Source organism: Apium graveolens, chromosome 4 (assembly GCF_009905375.1).
Source record: "Apium graveolens cultivar Ventura chromosome 4, ASM990537v1, whole genome shotgun sequence".
NCBI lineage: Eukaryota > Viridiplantae > Streptophyta > Magnoliopsida > Apiales > Apiaceae > Apium > Apium graveolens.
The window spans coordinates 219,913,247-219,921,122 of NC_133650.1; the positions used below are offsets into that span (position 1 = coordinate 219,913,247).

Sequence of the window (7,876 nt, forward strand, 5' to 3'; positions counted from 1 at the left end):
ATCTCTATCCTTCTAAGTTTGATGGAACATAACTAACTCTTTTTCTAAATAATCATTCCTCTTTTTAAAAGCAAGATTTTTAGAAGTTAATCTTTTACATGTTAAAGTTTGATCTCTATAGCTAATAAACATGGTTTTAAGATATAATTTCAATCAACAAATTGATTAATGACTTGCAACTTCATGATAAATATTATGAAGTTGAGGAGGTGAACCTAAATTTTTTACTTACCCTTCCTGACCATCTTGAACAGAAGATATCTGCTATTAGAGAAGGAAGAGACTTGAGCAAAATGACATTGAAGGTACTTGTTAGGTCACACAACATTGTAGAAGGGGGTTGAATACAGTGTAGAATACAATCAAATCGATTTAAAGCACAAGTAACAGAAAACAGATGTATTCGATATAACAAACTCTGTTACAATGGAACTGTTCTCTCTCAGTGATGAACAAATATCACGAGAGCTGCTAGGTTATAATATATGATCTTCTCGATGATCGTAACTCTTATAGAGTAAACCAATGTCTGTGTTTATATAGACATACAGTTACAAGATAACTTCTATTTGATATGGAATATAATTATGTCTTCAAAAATATATCAACCAAATATCTTATATAATTCTTCTAGTCCTCGAACTCTTTCCATGCATATCTTATTCCTTATTAGTTTCGATCTTCTTTCCTGTAAATCAGCTTCCTTCCTTAACTGTTAGTCCTCCAGTACTTAAGTTCTGATATCCATATTCTGATATTATCTTCTGATAATCTAAGTCCTGATATCCTTAAGTCCTGACTTCCAGTAAGTCCTGATTTCAGTAAGAACTGATATTTCCTGTTAGTTAAGTTCTGAAAACTAAACATGAAACATATTAGACATGACATCTCAAATATATCCAACAGTACTATACGGGATTTTAAAAAAATATGAGCTTGAGATGTTGCAGAGAAAGTCATTGAAGGAAAACCAAGGACATGTGGTTGATGGATCTAGTGCCTTGATGGTCAATGACAACACAATGCTTGAAAATGAACAAGAAGCTCAAACTCTAGTCATTTATGCTGTTGAGAAAAAGGATAAGGAACCCCAAAAATAAGTTAAATTGGAGCTAGAGGAGGGAATATTACACCCTTGATGAACTAGATGAGATGGATCAATCAATGGCTTACCTTGGATAGAAAATTTTCTAACATTAGCGTGAAAAAGCCAAAGTACTTTAAGAGCAAGGGACAAGCCTCAAATAGTAACAATTGGAAAGGAAAAACTCAGTTCAACTCAGGGGGCAAAGGTGGCTAAAAACCTGGATCTGTTGACAGATTAAAAATTAGGTGCTACAACTGTAATGAGTTGGGCCACTTTGCAAATGAGTGTAGGAAGCCAAAGAAAGTGACGAAGGATAAAGATTACTTGGAGTTGGAAGTAAAGTATGAAGCTCTCTTTAGAAAACAACAGGAAAAGACTTACATAGCTGAATGTAAGAGTTGGGATGATACTGATGAAGATGATGATAATGAAGAATTTGGAAATTATGCACTCATGGCTTTAGAGTAAGGAGAATCATCCACATCAAAATCAGAGGTACCAACACTAACCATAATTGATTTAAAATACAAGCCAATATAAAGAAACTGTTGAAAAGATGAGTGCGGAGATGTTTCACATCCACACAAGCATGGCGGCAGCTACAGAGGAAGTTAGTAGACTGTCAAATATCAATGAGAAGCTTGAGATTGAAAAGCAAGAGATGGAGTTGCAGCTTGTTGAGCTTGAAACAGTCAAGCAAGATAATGAATATCTGAAAAACAAGCTCAAGGGTGCAAGTGAAATTGAAGCAGTGCTGAGGGAAAATATGGAAAAGAATGAAGTAAAATTGAAGTCATTTAAAAATGCATCTAAGTTGGTTAGACAATACCATGAGAAAAAACAAATCATGTTTTAATATAGCTATTGGTTTGGACTGTGATGCCTTGAACAGAAAACAAAAAAATTAAGGGGACAAAGGAAAAGAAATTACAGATCAAGATGTCCCAAGTGTGCTAAGAAAAGTAAATGCACCTTTGTTCAAGGCATGTGAGGTTAATTTCAGTGAGGTTGAGTTGGTCATCAAGCAAGAACTTGCAGATGAAGATAGTGAAAAAAAAGATACAAAAACCACTTCCATAATTAAACTAAAAAACAATAGTCAATCAAGTTATCAAGACACCATCCAAGGAGGTCAAGACTGAGAATGCTGGTAAAAAGAAAAAGAATGGGACTTAAAAAATAGGTGTGAACAAAATCAACAACTATGCCTTTGTTGCAGATGCTCCCAGAAATCAGCGTAAAAAATTTGGCTCAATAAATCACCTAACTCACCTTTGTAAAAAGGTTGTTAGTGATCCAAAGTTGGGATCTTGCATATACAATGAGGTATTGATTGAAGATCCATATTCATTCCGTGACAAATTTGATTGCATTTATTGCAATATGAAAGTAATGACAAGCTATCATAAGTTGAGAGTAGAACTCAAAGAAGTTAATCTTGGATCTACAGCTAAAAGGGAAAATTCAAATCAATCAATAAATATTGTTCTTTTTGAATCATCAAATTTCTACTTCTGTAATTTCTGTGAAAAAAAGAAAGTACCCAACACTGCTTGGATATCTAAACATACTTAATCCTTATTGTGTGCAGAGTAAGATGAAGAGAGTTATATGGATTATTGATAGGGGATGCTCCAGACATATGACATGTGATAAGGCCCTGTTATCACAATTTGAGGAGATGGTTGGCCCATTGGTGACTTTTGGAGACAATAGCGAAGGATTGATTCACAATGGGATATGCAAGCTAGTTTCAGGGAATATTCTAATAGATGATGTAGCATTATAAGCTATACTTGAAGTAAATCTTCTAAATGTCGGCCAATGTACTAACAAGGGAGTAAAGGTTAATTTTGAAAAAGAAGACTCGTCAATTATCATCAAAAAGATTGGTGAAACTGCTTTGAAAGGAGTAACAAAAGGAAGCTTGTTTGTTGCAGATCTAAGTTGAGCAAACAAGTATGGAATTTGTTTCTTCTATACCAAGGCATCCATTGAGCAAAGTAAGATGTGGCACAAGAAACTCTCCCACCTGAATTACATAGCAATTAATACCTTGGAGAAAAGGGAATTAGTGAGAGACATGCCAAATTTGGAATTTGCTCAAGATGAAGTTTGTGAGCCTTGTCAGAAAGGTAAAATGAAAAGATCCAGTCACAAGAGCAAAACTTTGAATTCCATAAGTCCACCATTGCAACTTATTCACATGGACCTGTTTGGACCAGTTAATGTCTTGTCTATTTCTAGAAAAAAATATGCACTGGTGATGGTGGATGACTACTCAAGGTATACATGGGTAGAATTTATGAATTCAAAGGATGAAACTCCACATATCATTATAGAGCACATAAAGAAAGTTGAAAAGCAGGCTGAAGATCAAAATTGTGTAAAAAGATTGAGAAGTGAAAAAGGCACAGAATTTAGGAATGTAACATTGAGTGAATACTGCAAAGACAAAGGCATTTTTCAAGAATTTTCAGCGGAAAGTACACCTCAACAAAATGGTGTTCTTGAGAGGAAAAATAGAACCCTAGTTGAAGCAGAAAGAACAATTCCACAAGATGCCAATCTGCCAATAAGTTTTTGGGAAGAAGCTGTGAACACTGCATGTTATACTCAAACTCAAAACAGATATTTTTTTTGCTAAGTTCAAAACAAATATTTATATCAACAAAAACCTTGGAAAATCACCTTACTCAATTCTATCAAAAAAAACCTATTGTGAAGCATCTGCATGTATTTGGAAGCAAATGCTTTCTGCTCAAAGACAACTCTGAATATATGGGAAAATTTGACTTTAAGGTTTTTGAAGTAATTTTTATGGGATATTCATTGGAGAGAACTGCCTACAGAATTTATATGCTTGAACAGGAGAAAATTATGAAAAGCACAGATGTGACTTTTGATGATGACAAGTGTCCAGGCTTGGAATGCCTTGATGAAAATGAAGCTGAAACTTTGAAGTTTAAAAATCTCAATATTGATAGTGATTCTGAGGATGATGCTGAGATCAACACAGAAAATAGAATGGAGCAAGAAATAACTTGTCATGTGATTCATGTAAATGAAAATTCTAATCAAGAAAGAATTTCATCTGAGTTTGATGGGACAAACTCAGGGGGAGAAGAAGATGGTGGTTCTGCAAGTCATGCCAATAATGAGAACAATTCTAGTCAATAAGATCACACCAGGAAATGGGATAAAAGTCACACTAGAGATGCAATAATTGGTGATCTCAATGTTGAAATGAGAACTAAAAGTGCTATTGTAAATAAATTCCTACATGCATGTTTTTTATCTCAAATTAAGCCAAAGAAAAATAAAGAGGCATTGCTTGATTCTGAATGCATAACTGCCATGCAGGAAGATTTAATCAGTTTGAGAGAAATAAAGTTTGGGAATTATTTCCTGCACCAAAAAACAGAAGCATTATTGGAACAAAATGGGTGTATAGGAACAAGATGGATGAAAATGGAATTGTGATAAAAAAATAAAGTAAGACCGGTTACTAAAGGTTACTCACAAAAAAAGGATGAAACTTTTGCTCCAGTTATAAGACTTGAAGCAATAAGAATCTTCCTTGCATTTTTTCACACTCAAATTTTAAGGTGTATCAAATGGATGTGAAAAGTGCATTCCTCAATGGTGAATTGGAAGAGGAAGTTTATATGCAACAACCATCTAGCTTAAAAGATCCAGAATTTTCAGACGTTGTTTATAAATTGTTCAAAGCTCTATATGGTTTAAAGAAAGCACCTAGAGCATGGTATGACACACTATCAGAATTCTTGATCAAACAAGGATTTACCAGAGGGATAATTGATAATATTTTATTCTACAAAAAGCATGATGATGATATTATCATAGTTCAAATCTATGTGGATGATATCATTTTTGGTTCTACTAATGAGAAGTTATGTCAAATATTTTCAAGACTCATGCAGAGTGAAAATTAGATGAGCATGATGGGAGTGCTCAGTTACTGATAAGTGGATTTTATATCCACTTGGAATGCTTTATTACAAGCTTAAATTGGTGTTTTGGACTCAAGTTGTTGGTATTTTGATGTGTTTTTGTGTTAATGCATTTCAGGTATCAGTTAAATGAAGAAAAGAGCTTTTAAAGGAAATATGATGAAAAGTGATCAGAATTGGAAGCCAAGGCCATTGTCAAGTTGTAGAGAATCTCAATAGCTTCGCGTGGGCAGTTGAATCGCCTAATTCTGACGAGTAGAACTCAAGTTATGGCCAAAACAAGATTCATCAGAATATTTTTCCCAGTCAGTAGCTGAGCGCCCGCTCAGCAGAGCTGAGCGCCCGCTCAGAGAGCTGAGCGGCCGCTCAGGAGGCGGCTGGTCGCTGATTTCGCTGAAAAAGCCTTTTTTGAGTAGAATTTGACGATTTTAAGGGTCCAGGTCCACTAGGGGCGTATATATACTTAAAAAAAGGGTTTTCATCATCCGGGAAGATTGGGATACCAAGGAGAAGGCCTAGAAGCACAGAACAACTCCGAAAAAGAAGATCTTATTTTCAACTTGTGATTCTTTGAATTAGTTGTAACTTTGGATGCTCGTTTTCGTTCTTGTTGAACCTAGATCTCGTTTATTCGTACTTTGATTATTATTTAGTTTATTAAGACCTTGTTTATACCATGCTTTCATTGGAACCCATGGTGATGATGAGTTCGATTATGGGCTAATCGTTGTCATGGGATTCTAGCGGATTTATTTATGGATTTCAATAGTTAATTGTTTCGATATCTTGGTGTGTGGTGATTGATTGATATCCTAGTATTGGTTGTGCTTATTCGTCTTATGTGTGTAGCTAACACATAAGATAGCGTGTTAATCTTTATTGAAGCGACAGTGAATATAGAGGTTTAGAACTTGCCATGCTAGCATAGGTTCTTGTATGTGTATACATGATTCGTAGGTAACTCTAACCGTTTTACTTGCCCTATGTAATCAAGATAGATAACTTGTTCTTAAACCGTTATGTTGTCAAATTCTATAGACATATAGGGTCTCAATATAATTGGTGTCTATTCAGCTTCTATCTCTTTTGTGGATGTTTGGTAGAATGGTACTCGTGTAACGAAAGTTGGCGTTTATCAGTTTCGTGTTATCTGATTAGTGTCATCACCATCACATGCTAAGGTTAAGAACAATAAGGCTATTGAATGAAGTATTTAATGAAGTTAGGATCCCATGTTTATCATATATATTAATTTAACCTCAATTCTCTTAGTTAATGTTATTTAGTATAATCTCTTAGTTTAATAAAAACCCAATTTGTTATTTGTCTTAGCATTGAGCGATAACCATACATTGTTGCATAGGTGCATAAATTGAACTTAACCTAAACCAGTCTCTGTGGGAACGAATCTGATTTATATCTTATACTACTTGCGAACGCGTATACTTGCGTGAATATTAGCGCGTGTTTTCGTCCTAACAAGTTTTTGGCGCCGCTGCCGGGGACTCGGTGTTAATTTTTAGTTTATGTGCTTGTCATCAGTGGTCGTTAAAGTTCACTGACTCGGATTCTTTTACTTTCACGGTTTATTTGTTTGTGTTTCAGGTACTCATTACAATGGGAGATCCAGCAGCACGAACGAAAGCCTTGATGGATTTTTCTCAACCCAAGATCAATGACATTCAATCTAGCATTGTCCGGCCAGCTATCACAGCTAATACTTTTGAGATCAAGCCTGGCATAATTCAATGGGTACAGACTTCAGTCCAGTTTGGGGGTTCTCCAATGGAAGATCCCAATACGCACATTAGGGATTTCATTGAGATCTGCGACACCTTCAAGTTCAACGGTGTTTCCGAAGATGCTGTGAAGCTGAGACTATTCCCATTCTCTTTGAGGGACAAGGCTAAGAGCTGGTTACACTCTCTACCAGCTGGTTCGATTACTACTTGGGAAGATCTTGCTCAGAAGTTTCTTACTAAATTCTTCCCTATGGCGAAGACAGCTGCACTCAGGAATGCTATTACTCAATTTGCGCAGCAAACGGGAGAATCGCTAAGTAAAGCTTGGGAGCGCTACAAGGAGATGCTTAGGAAGTGTCCTCATCATGGAATTCCTGATTGGATGATCATCACTTGTTTTTATAATGGGTTGGGAGCACAGTCCAGACCCATGCTCGATGCAGCATCAGGCGGAGCATTATGGGCAAAGAGCTATAAGGAAGCTTATGATCTAATTGAACTGATGGCTGCTAATGAATATCAGTATCCAACCCAGAGATATCCACAGGGCAAGGTAGCAGGAGTTCTTGAAGTGGATACAGCTACAGCTATCACTGCTCAACTAAAGGCGTTGTCTATGAAGATCGATTCTCTGGCTAACTATGGTGTTAAGCAGATAATTAGTGTTTGTGAGCTGTGTGCAGGTCCGCATGCGACAGAGCAATGTGTTATATCTAGCGACTCAGCTCAGTTTGTGAGCAACTTTCCGAGATCGCAATAACCAGTTCCAGACACTTATCATCCTGACAACTGGAATCATCCTAACTTCAGCTGGAGCAACAATCAGAATGTGATGCAACAGCTGTTCCAGCCGTTTGGAAATAAGCTGTTCAACTCTCTTGGTTTTCAGTAACAACTCCAACTTCAACAACAAACTCATGATGCAGGTCTATCTTCGATGAAAAATCTGAATTAGAGGAGTTGAGGCTTATGTACAAAAACCAGGCTCTTATATGCCAAAGCCAAGCTGTTTCTATCAAGACTCTGGAGAACCAAATAGGGCAAATTGCTAATGCCTTATTGAATCGACCACC

General features: G+C 36.2%; 1 non-coding gene across 1 annotated transcript; it reads right to left on the reverse strand.

Moving 5' to 3' along the window:
- Nucleotides 1–7,068: 7,068 nt before the first annotated feature.
- LOC141722815 (small nucleolar RNA R71) lies at nt 7,069–7,175 on the reverse strand. The gene has a single exon (XR_012575815.1). It is a non-coding gene; the product is annotated as a small nucleolar RNA R71 (small nucleolar RNA).
- Nucleotides 7,176–7,876: the final 701 nt, after the last annotated feature.